Genomic DNA, 15924 nt, shown 5'->3' on the forward strand with positions numbered 1-15924 from the left:
GCATCTTGTACTGTCAGAAAGTAAGGGAATTTTAAAAAAAAATTTTTTTAAGTAGGCTCTGCACTCAGCATGGAGCCCAGTGTGATGGTTTAACTCATGACCCTGAGATAAGACCTGAGCTCAGACCAAGAATCAGATGCTTAACTACCTTAGCCACCCAGGTACCCCTTAAGGGAGTTCTTTTAAAAAATGATTTTAAAAGGTATAATAATGGGGAAGATCGGCATGTCAAAGGGACACAGAAGCCAATTCAACTGGAAGAGCTCCCCATAGTGAAAGCTGGATCAATTTGATCAACAAAATAAATTACTCAAACCATAAAATAAAAATCCATGAGCCCACATTGATATGAATGTTTTTAAAAAATGGAGAAGAGACAAATCTGCTCAGAATTCCACCTGATTTATGTAAATTCTCTGCCCAAAAAGAGGTAGAACACAATTTTCACCCTTAAGTATGGGCTGCTCATAGTCTATAGTCTTCCCTAAAACTGAGGGAGGAACTTAACATTCTCAGGGCCACATTGCTCTTCAGGCTTCTTCCATATTTGCTGCCCCTGTTTCTCCTGTCATCCAAGCATGAAATCTGGCCCCTACATCTGTTGATAAAAACAAAATGAAATCCCAAGTGCCCATTTCCATGAAGCATTGAAAAGTTGAGTAGGTTGAAACTGGACCAAGGGTTTTCCATCACACCAACACAAAGCCCTTCAAATGCAGTGGTAGGCATTGCCATCCAGAGACATCCAGCAGCCTTAGTAAGCATTTCCCTTGCTCTTTCACCTACGCTCAATCCCCAGTCTAAGCTGCTTTTCATCTTGGGGATTGCTTCATCTTTCCTGATCATTCCTTCTCTCCTTTCCTGCTCTTCTCTCCCCCGGCTTCATTGGAGTTAAACCTCCAGTCCCAGACAGAACAATTCATTGAACTTGAATTATCTAGAAAATTTCCCCAGAACAGTGGTTTATGGAGATACCTGGAGATAACAGACTTTAGGCTTAGAATTAAGAGCTTACATAAAGAAGTCCCCTGGATGGTGACAGAGGTGACAAGATTTGGGGAGCAGTATGCTTTTTCAGATACATAATCCTTCTGGAAAGGGCAAGCAGGCCTGTGAACATATTAGGTTCATATAATTTTAAGGCTGAAAGGGTCCCCAAAGGTTACTTAGTCCTGCAGTTGACGGAAGTAAGAGCTAGGGCTATTATGTGACCCACCTTGGGTCATATACTGTACCTTTTTTTTTTAAAGATTTTATTTTTTATTTGATGGAGACACAGTGAGAGAGGAACAAGCAGGGGGAGTGGGAGAGGGCGAAGCAGGCTTCCCGAGGAGCAGGGAGCCTGATGTGGGGCTTGATTCCAGGATCCTGGGATCATGACCTGAGCTCAAGGCAGTCCCCTAAAGACTGAGCCACGCAGGCGTCCCCATACACTGTATCTTCTACAATCTTTGCCTGTGCTTACAGAGTTTCAACCAAGTGCTCTTGGAATGGAATTTTTTAAAAGAGGTTTTCACATTTGAACTTCAGGATACAATGTCCGGTACCAATTTAACATCATGAACCTTAATATGAAGAAAATTTTTATAGTTAGTCTCTAGTAGAAGAATGAAAAGAGGTTTGAGGGGCTCCTGGCTGGCTCAGTCAGTGGAGCCTGTGACTCTTGGATCTTCCAGTTGTGAGTTCCAGCCCCATTTGGGAGTAGAGATTACTTAAAAAATAAAATCTAGGGACGCCTGGGTGGCTCAGTCCTTAAGCATCTTCCTTCAGCTCAGGTCATGACCCCAGGGTCTTGGGATCAAGGTCTTGGGATCAAGCCCCGAATTGGGCTCCCTACTCAGTGGGAAGCCTGCTTCTCCCTCTCCCACTACCCCTGCTTGTATTCCCTCTTTCTCTTTATCAAATAATTTTTTTTTTTTTACAAAATCTAAAAGAAAGAAAGATGGTTGAAAACACTATTTTCTAGAGGCAAATGTGTAAAGGCTCGCTTTACAAAGGGTATATGGTACTTTCAAATACCATAAACCCAATGATCCCATCCCAAACTTCTAATTCAACTTAGCAGGAAATAAAACCCCTTCTGGCATTCGCCGTTATTCCAGTTATGGCAATAATGACTTCCCCGTCTACCGATTCGGTTGACAGGTTAAAAATCTCCAAACTCTGTTAACCTTTCCTGGCTCAAGAATATATTAAGCTGGCTGATTCAGCAAACACTTAACTACGGACTTATTCAGGGAGAGCACTGAGCAAAACTCAATTCATTTCAAAGCCTGTAGAAATCTCGATCCTAGCGCCCACAGCCAGGTTTCAGAGCAAATCACTGACGTTTCGTTCTGAGAATTAAACTCCTTATTGCGCGTCTTACACTCTTTCCGTGCACAGAAAGACCTCAATTAAAAAAGAGAGACAGTCGGGCTCTCTGCTCGGCAGGGAGCCGGCTTCCCTCTCTCTCTCTGCCTGCCTCTCCACCTACTTGTGATTTCTGTCAAATAAATAAATAAAATCTTAGAAATAAAAAATAAAAATAAAAGAGAGACTGCAGACAGACTCTCAAATGGGTGGACTTGGAAGGGGGAGAGCCCGATCCCACGAGCCGGGGCGAGTCACCTGGTCAGCGCCAGGCGGGGGCGACGCTCGCCAATAACGCTGAGGAAAGTACAACCGGGGGAAGGCGGGAGCCGCAAGCGGCGCTCTGGCCGCCGGCGGCCGGGCGATCAGAAGCCCCCAGTCCTCGGCCCCCGCGCAAGCGACGCCGGGAAATGCCTACATCCGGGAAACCTGCGGCGGAGTGCGGCGGCGGCGACACCGAGTGGAAGGCAAAATGGCGGCGGCGGCGGTGGACTGGTGTTGAGGGGAGAGCCAGGTCCCCGCGACCCCCGCGACGGGCCGCGCTGGCCCGCGGCAGCCCCCCGACGTCTCTCTCCGCCCTGCCCCACCAGGGATACCTGGGGTCTCTGGGACGGGCCCCAGTCGCCTGGGCTCCCGTCCTCGGGCCCGTGGCCGCTGTCCAGGAGACCCGCTCTCCCCTGCAGGTAGGTCTGGGGCTGGTGTAGCGGGTGGGGCGCACTCTCTCCTCCCGAGCCGGAGTTGGCGGGGCGGTGGCCGCCGGGGCCCACGCCCAGCGCCGCTGGCTGGGGTCCAGAGGCTCCTGTGGACCGGCGGGCGGGCCGGGCCGACTCGGCCCGGTGCGGGCCTGATTTGGCTGGTTGCATGGACCTGAGCTGAGCCCTGCCCTGGGGAAGCGAGGGTTGGCCGCGCCCGGGGCTGAAGGAAGAGCTGCAGGCACCGCCGCATTGGAAGTGCAGGTTGGCTTGGGGAGAGTTTGGCTAGGTAGTGGCTTTGCGCAGAGTGTTCCGCTTTCACCCCTATCCCAACAGGGACGGGTCAGTGTTTAGGAAGGAAGAAGGTGGTTTTGAAAGAAAATTGCAGTTCTTTGCATCCCAGAGAGACTCGATCCTGGATTTACCTTGAAGAAAGCCTGGGAATTTGTTTCCAGTCCACTGTAGTGTTAGCTTACCGTTCATAAGCTAAGAGGGGCATCAGGGACGGAAGGATTTTTATGGGGTAGGAATGTGTACCTAAATAAAATGAGGGAAAGAAAAGGAAAAGAATATTACTTGTTATAACTTCAAAACAAAACTTGGATCGCAAAGAATGACTCCGTAGTGATTTGATTTAACCCCATTCTCTGACTTCTCCAATTGAAAGTTATTTTCTAAGAGAACAAAGTTTAATGTTTGTCACCCCATATGTTACTATGACTATATAAATGTATGTATATATATATATAGTTGTGTAGAAGTTATTCCTAAAACTAGTGAAAAATAAGTAAATAAATAGAGTCTCACACACAAATGTTGTGTCAGTTCACCCAGGATCATGAAGCTTGTCAGGCCTTTATGGAATATTTATTGAAAATTAAAATTATTTATCAGACTCCCTTCATGAGGAAGAAAAGGTAGAAAATTATAATTGGAATTAATGTTCTTTGCTAAGATAGCTAGATTTGTGATTTAAGTAAGGTTATTTCTTTCCTTTAATAAGTTTGTAGGCAGGTAAAATGAGCTAGTTGATTCCCTAAGGCAGTGGAGGAATATGATTGATTTAACAGTAAAAGAAGTAGCATTGTGTTCCTCTGATCAGCTGCTGCTGCAAGAAACTAGATCGTGGCACAGGCTGGGGAAGGCACAATCTTTCTGTGCCTGAATACCTATTGAATTGCCTTGCCTCTTTCCAAAAGCAAATAAAAAAATACTTCTACAACTTTTTTTTTTTTTTTGGTATGAAAAAATTGTAGGGTTTTTGGGGGGGGTAGGATATCTGTTTTCTTCTGTAGGTTGTTTTGTTTTTAATGCTAGTCCTTGTTACTCTGTATAACTTAGAGCCTTGGAATAGATCCAATTCTGATTATTTAGTTTTCATTCTAGATGTTATATTTAGATTAGTGGGTTTTTTGTAGACCACAAAGTTATTTAAGTCATTGAACAACATTTTTATCAAGTAGAAATAGCAATCATTTTTCAGCACAAGATAAAATATAGTGGTAGTTTTCACTTTTGATCGGCTTTGTAGAAAGCAAAGTGAATAAAATGTCATCAGTAAGCAAGAGAGTCTTGAATATTGCTGTCTAAACAACTGAGACTATATGCTGCTGAAAAACAATACATACTACTACTGTTGCTATTCTCATAACTTAGTCAAAGCATTGAGACAGGCCATCCTTTTTTATAAACCTAATTCAACCCAAGGTAACACTTTGAAATCCTATTAAGTAATGGTACCTGGTTTTTCCCCAAGTTCCATAACCAAAAATTGTTTGGGTTTGCTGACATTTGCATATTTGATAAAGGTCTGAAGTTTCAAGGAAATGGAGGTTTTGTCTGCTCAGTCTAACCAATTTAAATGTTCCTTAAAAGAATGAGTGAGTCATGATCCCTGCCTTTAGGAAACTCAAGATGCAGGTTCTGATGAGAAGAGCACTGGGCTAGTTCAGGATGTGTGATTCTGTTTCTAGTGTGAGCTCCAGTTGGATGTGTGAACTCTGGCCAGTTTATCTCTCTAGATCCATTTCTTCATCTGGAGTGTGTATGGGGGGATATATATATTTAAGATACCCTGTTCTCTGAATCTGTGGTCTAGTTGGAAAAATGAAACAACTGCAAGAGTAGGGCAAAAACATAGGTTTTGTTTGACCACGCAAAGTGCCTTTACAATTCCGAGAAGGATAACAGACAGGCAGGTCAGTGAAATCTTTGTGAAGATGGCATGCGAATGGCACCTTAAAAGTTGGGTATAATTTCTACAAGACGAGATATGGCAGGAGCTCTCCCAAGAAACAGAATGAGTAAGGACATGAAGGTAGAAAAGCACAAGACAGAAAAGCACAGATACAAAAGCTGAGATCAAGTAATTTGGCTTGATTAGAGTATAAGGTACATTGGGGAGATACTGGGTAGGATAGTGAAAAGAGATAAGATAACTGACTGACATTATTGAGTTGGGCATTTATTCTAAATATTTGACATACACAATTGACCCTTGATCAACACTGATATGAAGTGTGCGGGTCTACTTATACACAGATTTTTTTTTCATTAAATATATTGGAAAATTTTTTGGAGATTCGCAACAGTTTGAAAAAACTCACGGATGAGGGGTTCCTGGGTGGCTCAGTGGGTTAAGCCGCTGTCTTCGGCTCAGGTCATGATCTTAGGGTCCTGGGATCGAGTTCCACATCAGGCTCTCTGCTCAGCAGGGAATCTGCACCCCCCACCCCAGCTAGCCTCTCTGCCTACTTGTGATTTCTCTCTGTGTCAAATAAATAAAATTAAAAAAAAAAAAAAAACTCACGGATGAATTGGATAACCTAGAAATACTGAAATAAACTAAGAAAAAGATGTTTTGTAGGAATACAAAGTATAATACTTACTTTGTGTATATGTTAACTGTGTTAACAGTAAGTCTTGTGGTCAACAGTAGGCTCTTAATGGTTAAGTCCTGGGGAAGGCAAAAGTTATACTCAGATTTTGAACTGCGTAGGGGTCAACAACCCTAAGCCCTGTGTTTTTCAAGGGTCAACTGTATTAAACTGTATTTTGAGCATAATGCTCAAAATAACCTGACTAGATAGGACCATTATTGCCCACATTTGAAGATAAATGGAGAAACTGAGGCACAGCTTGCCAAGATTACACAGCCAGTTAGTGGTAGAACTGGGATTTGTACCCTGCAGTTTGACTCCAAGGCTCTCTAACCACTAATTTAAAGGAGTCATTGAGGGTTCTAGACTAGGAAAGTGACATGATCAGAACTACTTATTTGGAAGATTAATCTGACACCAATGTAACATGAGTTCCTGGTAAGCTATTTTGCTTTGAAGAATTCTTTTTTAAAAACTCTCTTTATTGGGGCACCTGGGTGGCTCAGTGGGTTAAGCCTCTGCCCTCGGCTTATGTCATGATCTCAGGGTCCTGGGATCAAGCCTTATGTCAGGCTCTCTGCTCAGTGGAGTGCCTGCTTCCCCCTCTCTCTCCACTGGCCTCTCTGTCTACTTATGATTGCTCTGTCAAGTAGAAAAATCTTTAAAAATAATTTCTCTTCATTTATTATGAATTTGAATCTTTACATTTGCAATTAGCAGAGATTACTAAGATTTATTATTGCCAGTGTTGAGTATATCTTGTTGGTTGGTTGGAATTGTAAATTCATACACCTTTCTAGAAGGCAATCTGACAATAAATTTCAGAATTTTATTTTATTTTATTTTTTGACATAGCTCTTTATTATTTTTTCCTTTTTCAAAAATTAATTTTATTTTAAACTCCAATTTAGTTAACATACAGTTTTATATTTCAGGTGTATAATACAGTGATTCAACGATTTCATACACCATCCAATGCTCATCACCAAAAGTGCACTCCTTAATCCCTATCACCTATTTTACCCATCCCCCCCACTCACCTCCCCTCTGGTAACCATCAGTTCTCTATAATTAAGGGTCTATTTCTCCATCCATGTCCTTAAAAGTGGCAAGATTTCATTCTTTTTTTATGGCTGAATAATATTTCAGTGCATATGTATGCACTACATCTTTATCCATTCATCTGTTGATGGATGCTTGGGCTGCTTCCAATTTGGCTATTATAAATGATGCTGCTAGGGACGCCTGGGTGGCTCAGTTGGTTAAGCAGCTGCCTTCGGCTCAGGTCATGATCCCAGTGTCCTGGGATCGAGTCCCACATCGGGCTCCTTGCTCAGCAGGGAGCCTGCTTCTCCCTCTGCCTCTGCCTGCCATTCTGTCTGCTTGTGCTCGCTCTCTCCCCCTCTCTCTCTCTGATAAATTAAAAAAAATAATAAAATAAAAAAAAAATGATGCTGCTATAAATATAGGGGTGCATGGATCCCTTTGAATTAGTGTTTTTGTATTTGGGGGGTAAATACGCAGTAGTGCAGTTACTAGATCTAAGGGTAGTTCCATTTTTAACATTTTGAGGAATTTCCACACTGTTTTCCACGGTGGCTGTGCCAGTTTGCATTCCCACCAACAGTGCAAAAGGGTTCCTTTTGCTGCACATCCTCACCAACATTTGTTGTTTCTTGTGTTCTTGCTTTTAACCATTCAGATGTCAGTATTTTAAATACGAGCATATCTTGGAGATATTGCAGGTTTAGTTCCAGACCACTGCAATAAAACAGATATTGTAATAAAGCAAGTCAAATGAATTTTTTGGTTTCCCAGTGCATGTAAAAGTCATGTTTACACTATACTGTAGTCTACTGATAGTGCAATAGCATTATGTCTAAAAAGATAATAAATACATCCTAATTTAAAAATATGTTACTGCTGGGATGCCTGGGTGGCTCAGTTGGTTAAGCAGCTGCCTTCAGCTCAGGTCATGATCCCAGCGTCCCGGGATGGAGTCCCACATCGGGCTCCTTGATCGGCAGGGAGCCTGCTTCTCCTTCTGCATGTGCTCGCTTTCTGTCCCTCTCTCTCTTTGATAAATAAATAAAATCTTTAAAAAAAAAATGTTACTGCTAAAAAATGCTAACCATCATCTGAGCTTTTAGCAAGTCATAATTTTTTTGCTGGTGGAAGGTCTTGCCTCCATGTTGATGGCTGCTGACTGATCAGGGTGGTGGTTGCTGAAAGTTAGGGGGGATGTGGCAGTTTCTTAAAATAGGACACCATTGACGTTTGCTATATCCCTCAACTATTCCTTTCATGAACAATTTCTCTGTAGCACACAAAGCTGTTTGATAACATTTTAACCACAGTAGAACTTCTTTCAGTATTTTTTGGAGCCAGTCCATTCAAAGCTTGCCACTGCTTTCTCAACTAAGTTAAGAAATTCCTTAAGTTTATATAATATTCTAAATCCTTTGTTGTCACTTCAGCAGTCTTCACAGCATCTTCACCAGCAGTAGATTCCATCTTGAGAAACTATTTTCTTTGCTCATCCATAAGAAACAACCCCTCATTTTTAAGAGTTTTGTTATGAGGTCTCATCACCTCCTCCACTGAAGTCTTGAACCCCTCAACATCATCCATAAGGGTTAGAATCAGCTTCTTTCACACTTCTCTTAATGCTGCTATTTTGACCTCTTCCCATGAATTATGTATGTTCTTAATGGCATCTGGAATGATGAATCGTTCCAGAAGATTTTCGGCTTACTTTACCCAGATATATCAGAGGAATCGCTGTGTATGGCACCTATAGCCCTATGAAATGTATTTCTTAAATAATGAGACTTGAAAGTTGAAATAACCTCACAATACATGGACTGCAGAATAGATGTTGTGTTAGCAGGCATGAAAACAACATAAATCTCATTATACTTCTCCATCAGAGCTCATGTGTGACCAGGTACATTGTCAATGAATATTTTGAAAGGAATCTTTTTTTCTGAGCAGTAGATCTAAATAATGGGCTTAAAGTATTCAGTAAACCATGTTGTAAATAGATGTTCTGTCATCTAGGCATTGTTGTTACATTTATAAAGCAGAAGCAGAGTAGATTTAGTGTAACTGTTAAGGGCCCTAGGATTTTTGGAATGGTAAATGAACATAACATTGGCTTCATCTTAAAGTTACTAGCTGCGTTAGCCTCTAACAAGAGAGTTGGCTTGTCCTTTGAAGCTTTGAAGCCCGGCGTTGACTTCTCAGTGGCTATGAAAGGCCAAATGGCATTTTCTTCCAAAAGAGTCTGTTCCACCTACACTGGAAGTCTGTTATTTAGTGGAACCCCTTTCTTAATTATCTTAGCTAGATTTTCTGGATAACTTGATGCACCTTCTAACTTGGTACTTGGCTGCTTTACCTTGCACTTTATGTTATGGGGATGGCTTTTTCCTCTAAATCTCAAGAACCTACCTCTGCTAGCTTCAGACTTTTCTTCTGCAGTCTTTACCTCTCGGTCTTCACAGAATTGGAGAGAGTTAAGGAGGGCCATGCTCTAGATTAGGCTTTGGCTTAAGGTAATGTGGCTCGTTTGATCTGTTACACAAACCACCGAAACTTATATCAGCAGTAAGGGCATGTCAATTTTTAATCATTCATGCATTCATTGGAGTAGCACTTCCTTTTACTTGAACACTTAGTGGCCATTATAAGGTTATTAATGGGGTTACTAATTTCAGTATTGTTGTGTCTCAGGGACTAGGGATACCTGAGAAGACTGGGGGACAACTGGTTGGTGGAGCATTCAGAACAGCTACATTTATCAAATTTGCTATCTTGTATAGGTGCAGTTCATGGTGTACCAAATCAATTACAGTAATAACATCAGATATCACCAATCACAGATGATGATAACAAATACAATAATAATGAAAAGTTTAGAAATACTTCAAGATTTACCAAAATATGGCACAGAGACATTAAGTGTGCAAATACTACTGGAAAAATGGCATCAATAGATTTGTTCAAAGCAGGGTTGTCTCAGTTTGTTTAAAAAAAAAAAAAGTGTCTGAAACACAGTAAAGAGAAGCCAAATAAAACTAGATATGCCCATGTATATTCTCTTTGATGCAGTAATTCCAGTTCTGGGAATTTATTTTTATTTTATTTATTTTTTTAAGTAGGCTCCATGCCCAGTATAGAGCCCAGCATGGGTTTTGAACAGTCCTGAGATCAAGACCTGAGCTGAGATCCAGAGTCATACACTTAACCAACGAAGCCACCCAGTGCCTGGGAATTTGTCTTAAGGGAAGTGCTCAACAATGTCTGGACAGCAATTTTTATTGTCACATTTTTTAATGAACTAATTTTGGTTTTTACAAGGAATATGTTATATACATGTAAGCTATGATCATAATAAAAAAAGGAATTCATGAACTCACCACCCATCCTCAGATCTAGGATATTACCAATACGATTAAAGTTACCAGTGTTTGAAACATTATAATAGCAAAAATTGGAAACAACCTAAATGCCCATGAGTAGGGGATAGATAAATTATGGTACATATACATGATGTAATTCATTATTTAGTTACTTAGAAAAATAAGGTTGCATTGTTATATTTTCTCAGTTTCAAGAAATTCTGAACGGTAAGTCTAAAACCATCTGTTTAGTAACAGTATTTCAGGGAAAGTAAAAGAAGCATAGTTGTTTTTTATAGTCAATTTTTTCCTTTTTTCAAAAAAGATTTTATTTATTTGTGACAGCGAGTGAGCAAGAGAGCACAAACAGGAAAGGACAGAGGGAGGGGGAGAAGGAGAAGCAGGTTCCCTGCTAAATGTGGAGCCTGACGTGGGGCTTAATCCCAGGACACTGGGATCAGGACCGGAGAGGAAGGCAGACAGTTATCTGCCTGAGGCACCCAGATGCCCCATAGTTAATTTTTTCAATAATACATATTTTTTTCCAAAGATTTTATCTGTTTAATTGACAGAGAGGGAACATAAGCAGGGGGAGTTCGAAATGGAGAAGCAGGCCTCCCACCCAGTAGGGAATCCAATGTGGGCTCGATTTCAGGACCCTGGGATCATGACCTTAGCTGAAGGCAGATGCTTAATGACTGAGCCACCCAGGCCCCTCAATAATATTTCTAAAACATTTTTTAAATTAAGTAATCTCTGTACCCATCATGGAGCTAAACTTAAATCCCGAGATTGAGAGTCACGTGCTCCACTGACTGACCCAGTCATGTGCCCCTAAACATAGTTTTTTATTAACCTTCAATAGCATACATTTATCCAGTAAATTTCATACCTTTTTCTTTTTTTGGTGGCAAAAAAGTTTGAATCTCAGCCTTATTCACATCTGAAGAAATTCTGAATGTGAATAAGGCTGGATTTCTTTGGGCTTTGGGGTAGTTAACACATAACATGGTGACATGCCACTTTTATTGTTTTTATAATTGAGTATATAATTTTGAGGTATATTGAAGAATACTGGATTTTGTCTTGTCTTTGCTTAAACTATTTTTTTCTTAGCTAAGTGAGCTATTGCTGGAAATTAAACATTTGATGGTGATAACTCAAACGACTTTGATGTGCATGTACTTCATGAATCTCTCCTACCTCTGAAAATTCTGTGATCTCACCTAAATTTGACAGCTCTTTATACCTTTAACTGCATTGCCTATTGGATGACAGTTTCTGAGGACATAATGCTGCATGATAGTAGAATCTTTTTGAAGACATTTTGACAATCAAGGATCTAGATTCAACCATATGTGATGTTGCCAGTGAAAATAACACAGTTGGAGGCACATGCGTGGCTCAGACAGTTAAGCGTCAGATCTTTATCTCAGCTTAGGTCTCCATTTCAGGGTTATGAGTTCAAACCCCACATCGGGCTCCATGCTTGGGGTCGAGCCTGCTTACAAACACACACCTGGAGTTGAAATGACAAGGGAATTTCACCTTTTATTTATGGTCAAATTAGCTATGTGCACTGTCTGCTGTTCCAGAACTTTTCTGCTTTGGAGATGGCAACATTTCTTTAAATATTGACTTTAACGGACACCTGCCTGGCTTGGTTGGTAGAGTTTGCAACTCTTGATCTCGGGGTTATAAGTTTGAGCCCCACGTTGGGTATAGAAATTATGTAAAAATAAAATTTTGGGGGCGCCTGGATGGCTCAGTGGGTTGGGCCTCTGCCTTCGGCTCAGGTCATGGTCTTGGGGTCCTGGGATTGAGGCCCACATCCGGCGCTCTGCTCAGTGAGGAGTCTGCTTCCCCCTCTGTCTCTGCCTATCTCTCTGCCTACTTATGATACCTCTCTCTCTTTCTCTCTCTGTTAAATAAACAAAGTATTTAAAAAACAAAATAAAACAATTTTGACAAGATGGGACCAGGGAGGGAGACAAATCGTAAGAGACTTTATCTCAGGAAACAGGGTTGCTGGGGTGGGGGAGAAGGGATAGGGTGGCTCAGTTAAGGACACTGGGGAGATTATGTCCTATGGTGAGTGCTGTGAATTGTGTTAGACTGGTGATTCACAGACCTGTACCCCTGAAGCAAATAATATGTTACATGTTAATAAAAAAAAAAAAACTTCAAATAAAAGAATGCATGCAAAATCCATAGCACTGATTCTAGCCCATGTAAAGAGGATAATATAATCATGGCTCTGTTGCAGTAAAAAATAAAAACAAACAAACAAACAAATAAATAAAGTAAAATTTTGGACGCCTGGGTGGCTCAGTTGGTTAAGTGACCGAATCTTGGTTTTTGCTCAGGTCACGATCTCATAGTCATGAGATCATTGAGTCCTGTGTTGGGCTTTGTAGTAAATGCAGAGTCTGCCTCATTCTCTCTCCCCTCCCCCTGCTCACTAGGGTGCTCTCTCTTTCTCTTCTCTCTCAAGAAATAAAATCTTTGAAAAAAAAATATTTAAAAGTAAAATAGAAATCTTAAGGGGCTCCCTGGGTGGCTCAGTCCATTAAGCATCTGACTCTTGATCTCAGCTCAGGTCTTTATCTTAGGTGCATGAGTTCAAGCTCTGTTTTGGGCTCCATGCTAGGCATGGAGCCTGCTTAAAAAAGAAAAAGAGAAAAGAAAATCTTTAAAAATAAATAAATACTGACTTGTGTATATCCTCAATTTCAGAAATAATAGAATGTGGAAAGCATGTGTCTTACAATCAAGAAAGCACTGTATGTATTTTTAAAAGATGATCATAGTACTACATTGTTCTTTTGATAGTTTATTTGGCCCTAAGCAGCAGTAGCTAGATTTGCAGGCCCTGTGGCCCATATGTCCAGTAATGTCCTCTTCAGGTCCAAATATGGTTCTTTTTGGTCCAGAGACTTGTTCAGTTATCTTTGTTTTCATTCTTTGTCCTCCTCTCTATCCCCTCTCACTCATTCACTCAACCACAGTACACAGGGATATAACAAGAATGGCAGGGCCTTAATAAGCACCACTATTAGAAAAGGAGAAGAATAGGAAAGAGCAGTAATTGCTGATCCGTAATAATTTTGAAATCTCAATAGGCAGGTCTTGAAAGCAACTGGCTATGGAGGTAGGGGATTTTCTTTAATTGGACCTTAATCCAATTATATGGAAAGAACTCTACCCTCATTCATTGTTTTCTGTGACCCTTGACCATTGTTCCCTCAAAGAACCTCTTTGGGGATTTTTTTCCATTATCATCCTTGGCTACATAGGGAAGTGTGAGCTTTGGGAGAATAGTCCCTCTTTAGAAGGTACAAACCTTTCTCATCTAGATTATGGTTTGTGGAATTTGGGAGCCTCAGGGATTTAAATTATAAATAGTCAAAGGCTTCTTTAAAAAAATCAGAGTTTGAGTAGTTTAAAAAAAAATTAAAGTTATTTCCTCAAAGTTAGTAAGCCTCTGATGTGTTTAGTTCTAGTCAATTCCATGGGTCAAAAACCATTTTTCATATGTGTTAGTAACCTCTTCCAAAAATTTGAGAGCTCCCATTTCTATACTCAGTTGGTTATTTGAGACACAGCTATCCCCTTAGAGTGGGTTTTACCACTGAGGTACTTTAGTCAGCTGAGAGATGCTAATGGACATCTATGCTGAGCCTTTTAATTCCATCTCTTCCTGTTTGGGGTCTAGAATCAGGCTGCATTCCAACCCTGCAGGATTTTAAATTTCTGTCTATTCCTTCCTATTTCTGTTTGCAAATCAGCTACTTCTTTCCTGACCTTATCATTTATTTATAATACTTTGCCAAATAGCCAATAGCAGCCAACATACACTTTGAAGATTCTCGTTTTCAGACTCTATTTATAGAACTACAAATTCAGTAGACTCTTTGTCACCTTGTAAGTTATAATAGACAACAGCTTTACCAAATATTCAGCCACTGTAAAACATGGTTCTTTATTTTTCCAGCCCCAGTATCACTTTCCTTGAAGCTCTTTGCCTAACTACTAAATCTATACTGTATTAGGGTATCTGTTATAGTAGCACATCTCTTCTAAGTACCAATTTCTTCATCTTTTTTTTTTTTTTTAAGATTTTATTTATTTGACAGAGAGAGAGATCACAAGTAGGCAAAGAGGAAGGCAGAGGGGGAGGGGGAAGCAGGCTTTCCACTGAGCAGAGAGCCCAATGCGGAGCTTGATCCCAGGACCCTGAAATTATGACCTGAGCCGAAGGCAAGAGGCTTAACCCACTGAGCCACCCAGGTGCCCCTCTAGGTACCAGTTTTTGTATTAGGAGAATGAGAGACTAAATAGGCAGATAGACAATGGCCAGATCATATATGAAAATAGAACTGTGACCACAATAGCAATAGGCCCAAACAGCCAGGTCTTTGTCAGTAACTGCCGACTTCTGACTCAGGACTAACGAGGGAAAGACAAATATACCCCCAACCAATCACATAGGATGCCCTGCTTCAGGTTAGCTGGCCTTCAGCTTCCTTGTGGCAGAGCATACCTGATGTCTTCTCTTTTATTCAATTTAAAGCTTTTTCATTCCCCTGCCTGCCTTTGAATCTCTGCCAAAGAGATGGTAACTGCCTGACTCCCTTGCTGTGGCAAGCTGTTAATAAGTAGATTCTGCTTATTTTCAGTGGTATTTATTTATTTATTTATTTTAAAAGGTGTTTTTTTTTTTTTTTTTAAGTAGGCCTCATTGCAAGAGCTCAAATTCATGACCCTGAGATCAAGACCTGAGCTGTTTTGTAGTTAACATTGCAAAATATCAGTGTTATAACACAACAGAGATTTCTTTCTTCTTTACACAAAGTCCAGTGGGGTTCAGTAGTAAACCATTCAGTGGCTTAGGAGCCCATATTCCCTCCATATTGTGAAGCTACCATCTCAAAATGTGACCAGCATTGTCATTGAAGCAGGAAGAGAGAGCTGAAGAAGCGCTGGCTTCTAACTGCCTCAACTAGAATTGACACATTACATCAGTTCACAGAGCTTTGGCAGGAACTAATTTAGGTAATAGAGGGCAGTATGTAAATATAGTTTCTGGCAACAAGGATTTATCAAGACCAATTAGATAAAGATATGTCACACTTCTCTTTTCCATCATTATTAAAATCTGATGGTATGGATTACCTTTTGAAACAAACATTTAAACCTAATAATTCAGGATACCTGGGCGGCACATTCGGATGAGAGTCCAACTCTTGGTTTCAGCTCAGGTCATGATCTCAGGGTTATGAAATTGAGCCTCACAGGCTCTGTGTTCAGGATGGAGTCTGCTTGAGATTCTCCTTCTCCCTCTGTCCTTCCTGCTTTTACGCTTTCTCCCTCCCTAAAATAAATAAATAAAATCTTTAAAAAAAAAAAAAAAAAGGTAATGTCTCTCTTACTTCCCCTGAAAAGCTAATGCTGAAATGATGTTGTTGTGTAGAATTAATTGTTCCTTTAAATTAAGAAACACTTTGTGTTCTTTGTGTGTTTTGCATTTGAATAAATAATTTGCAGCAGAACCATTTAAAGATCCAGAGCACTGTAGTCATTTCTTTTCTTCTTTAG

The 15924-nt window shown here is 40.7% G+C and overlaps 1 protein-coding gene and 1 pseudogene across 1 annotated transcript in view; one reads left to right on the plus strand and one right to left on the minus strand.

The window, feature by feature from the left end:
• Positions 1 to 2464: 2464 nt before the first annotated feature.
• LOC123387833 lies at positions 2465 to 3318 on the minus strand (annotated as a pseudogene).
• Positions 2903 to 15924, plus strand: part of LATS1 (large tumor suppressor kinase 1) — a 52553-nt gene continuing 39531 nt past the window's right edge. The window contains exon 1 of the mRNA XM_004752779.2: positions 2903 to 3035. The gene's annotated coding sequence lies outside the window, so the exon portion shown is untranslated. The remainder of the gene's footprint in view (positions 3036 to 15924) is intronic.

The sequence above is a fragment of the Mustela putorius genome, unplaced genomic scaffold (genome assembly GCF_011764305.1).
Source record: "Mustela putorius furo isolate JIRA1106 unplaced genomic scaffold, ASM1176430v1.1 tig00003863_pilon_pilon_pilon, whole genome shotgun sequence".
Classification (NCBI taxonomy): Eukaryota; Metazoa; Chordata; class Mammalia; order Carnivora; family Mustelidae; genus Mustela; species Mustela putorius.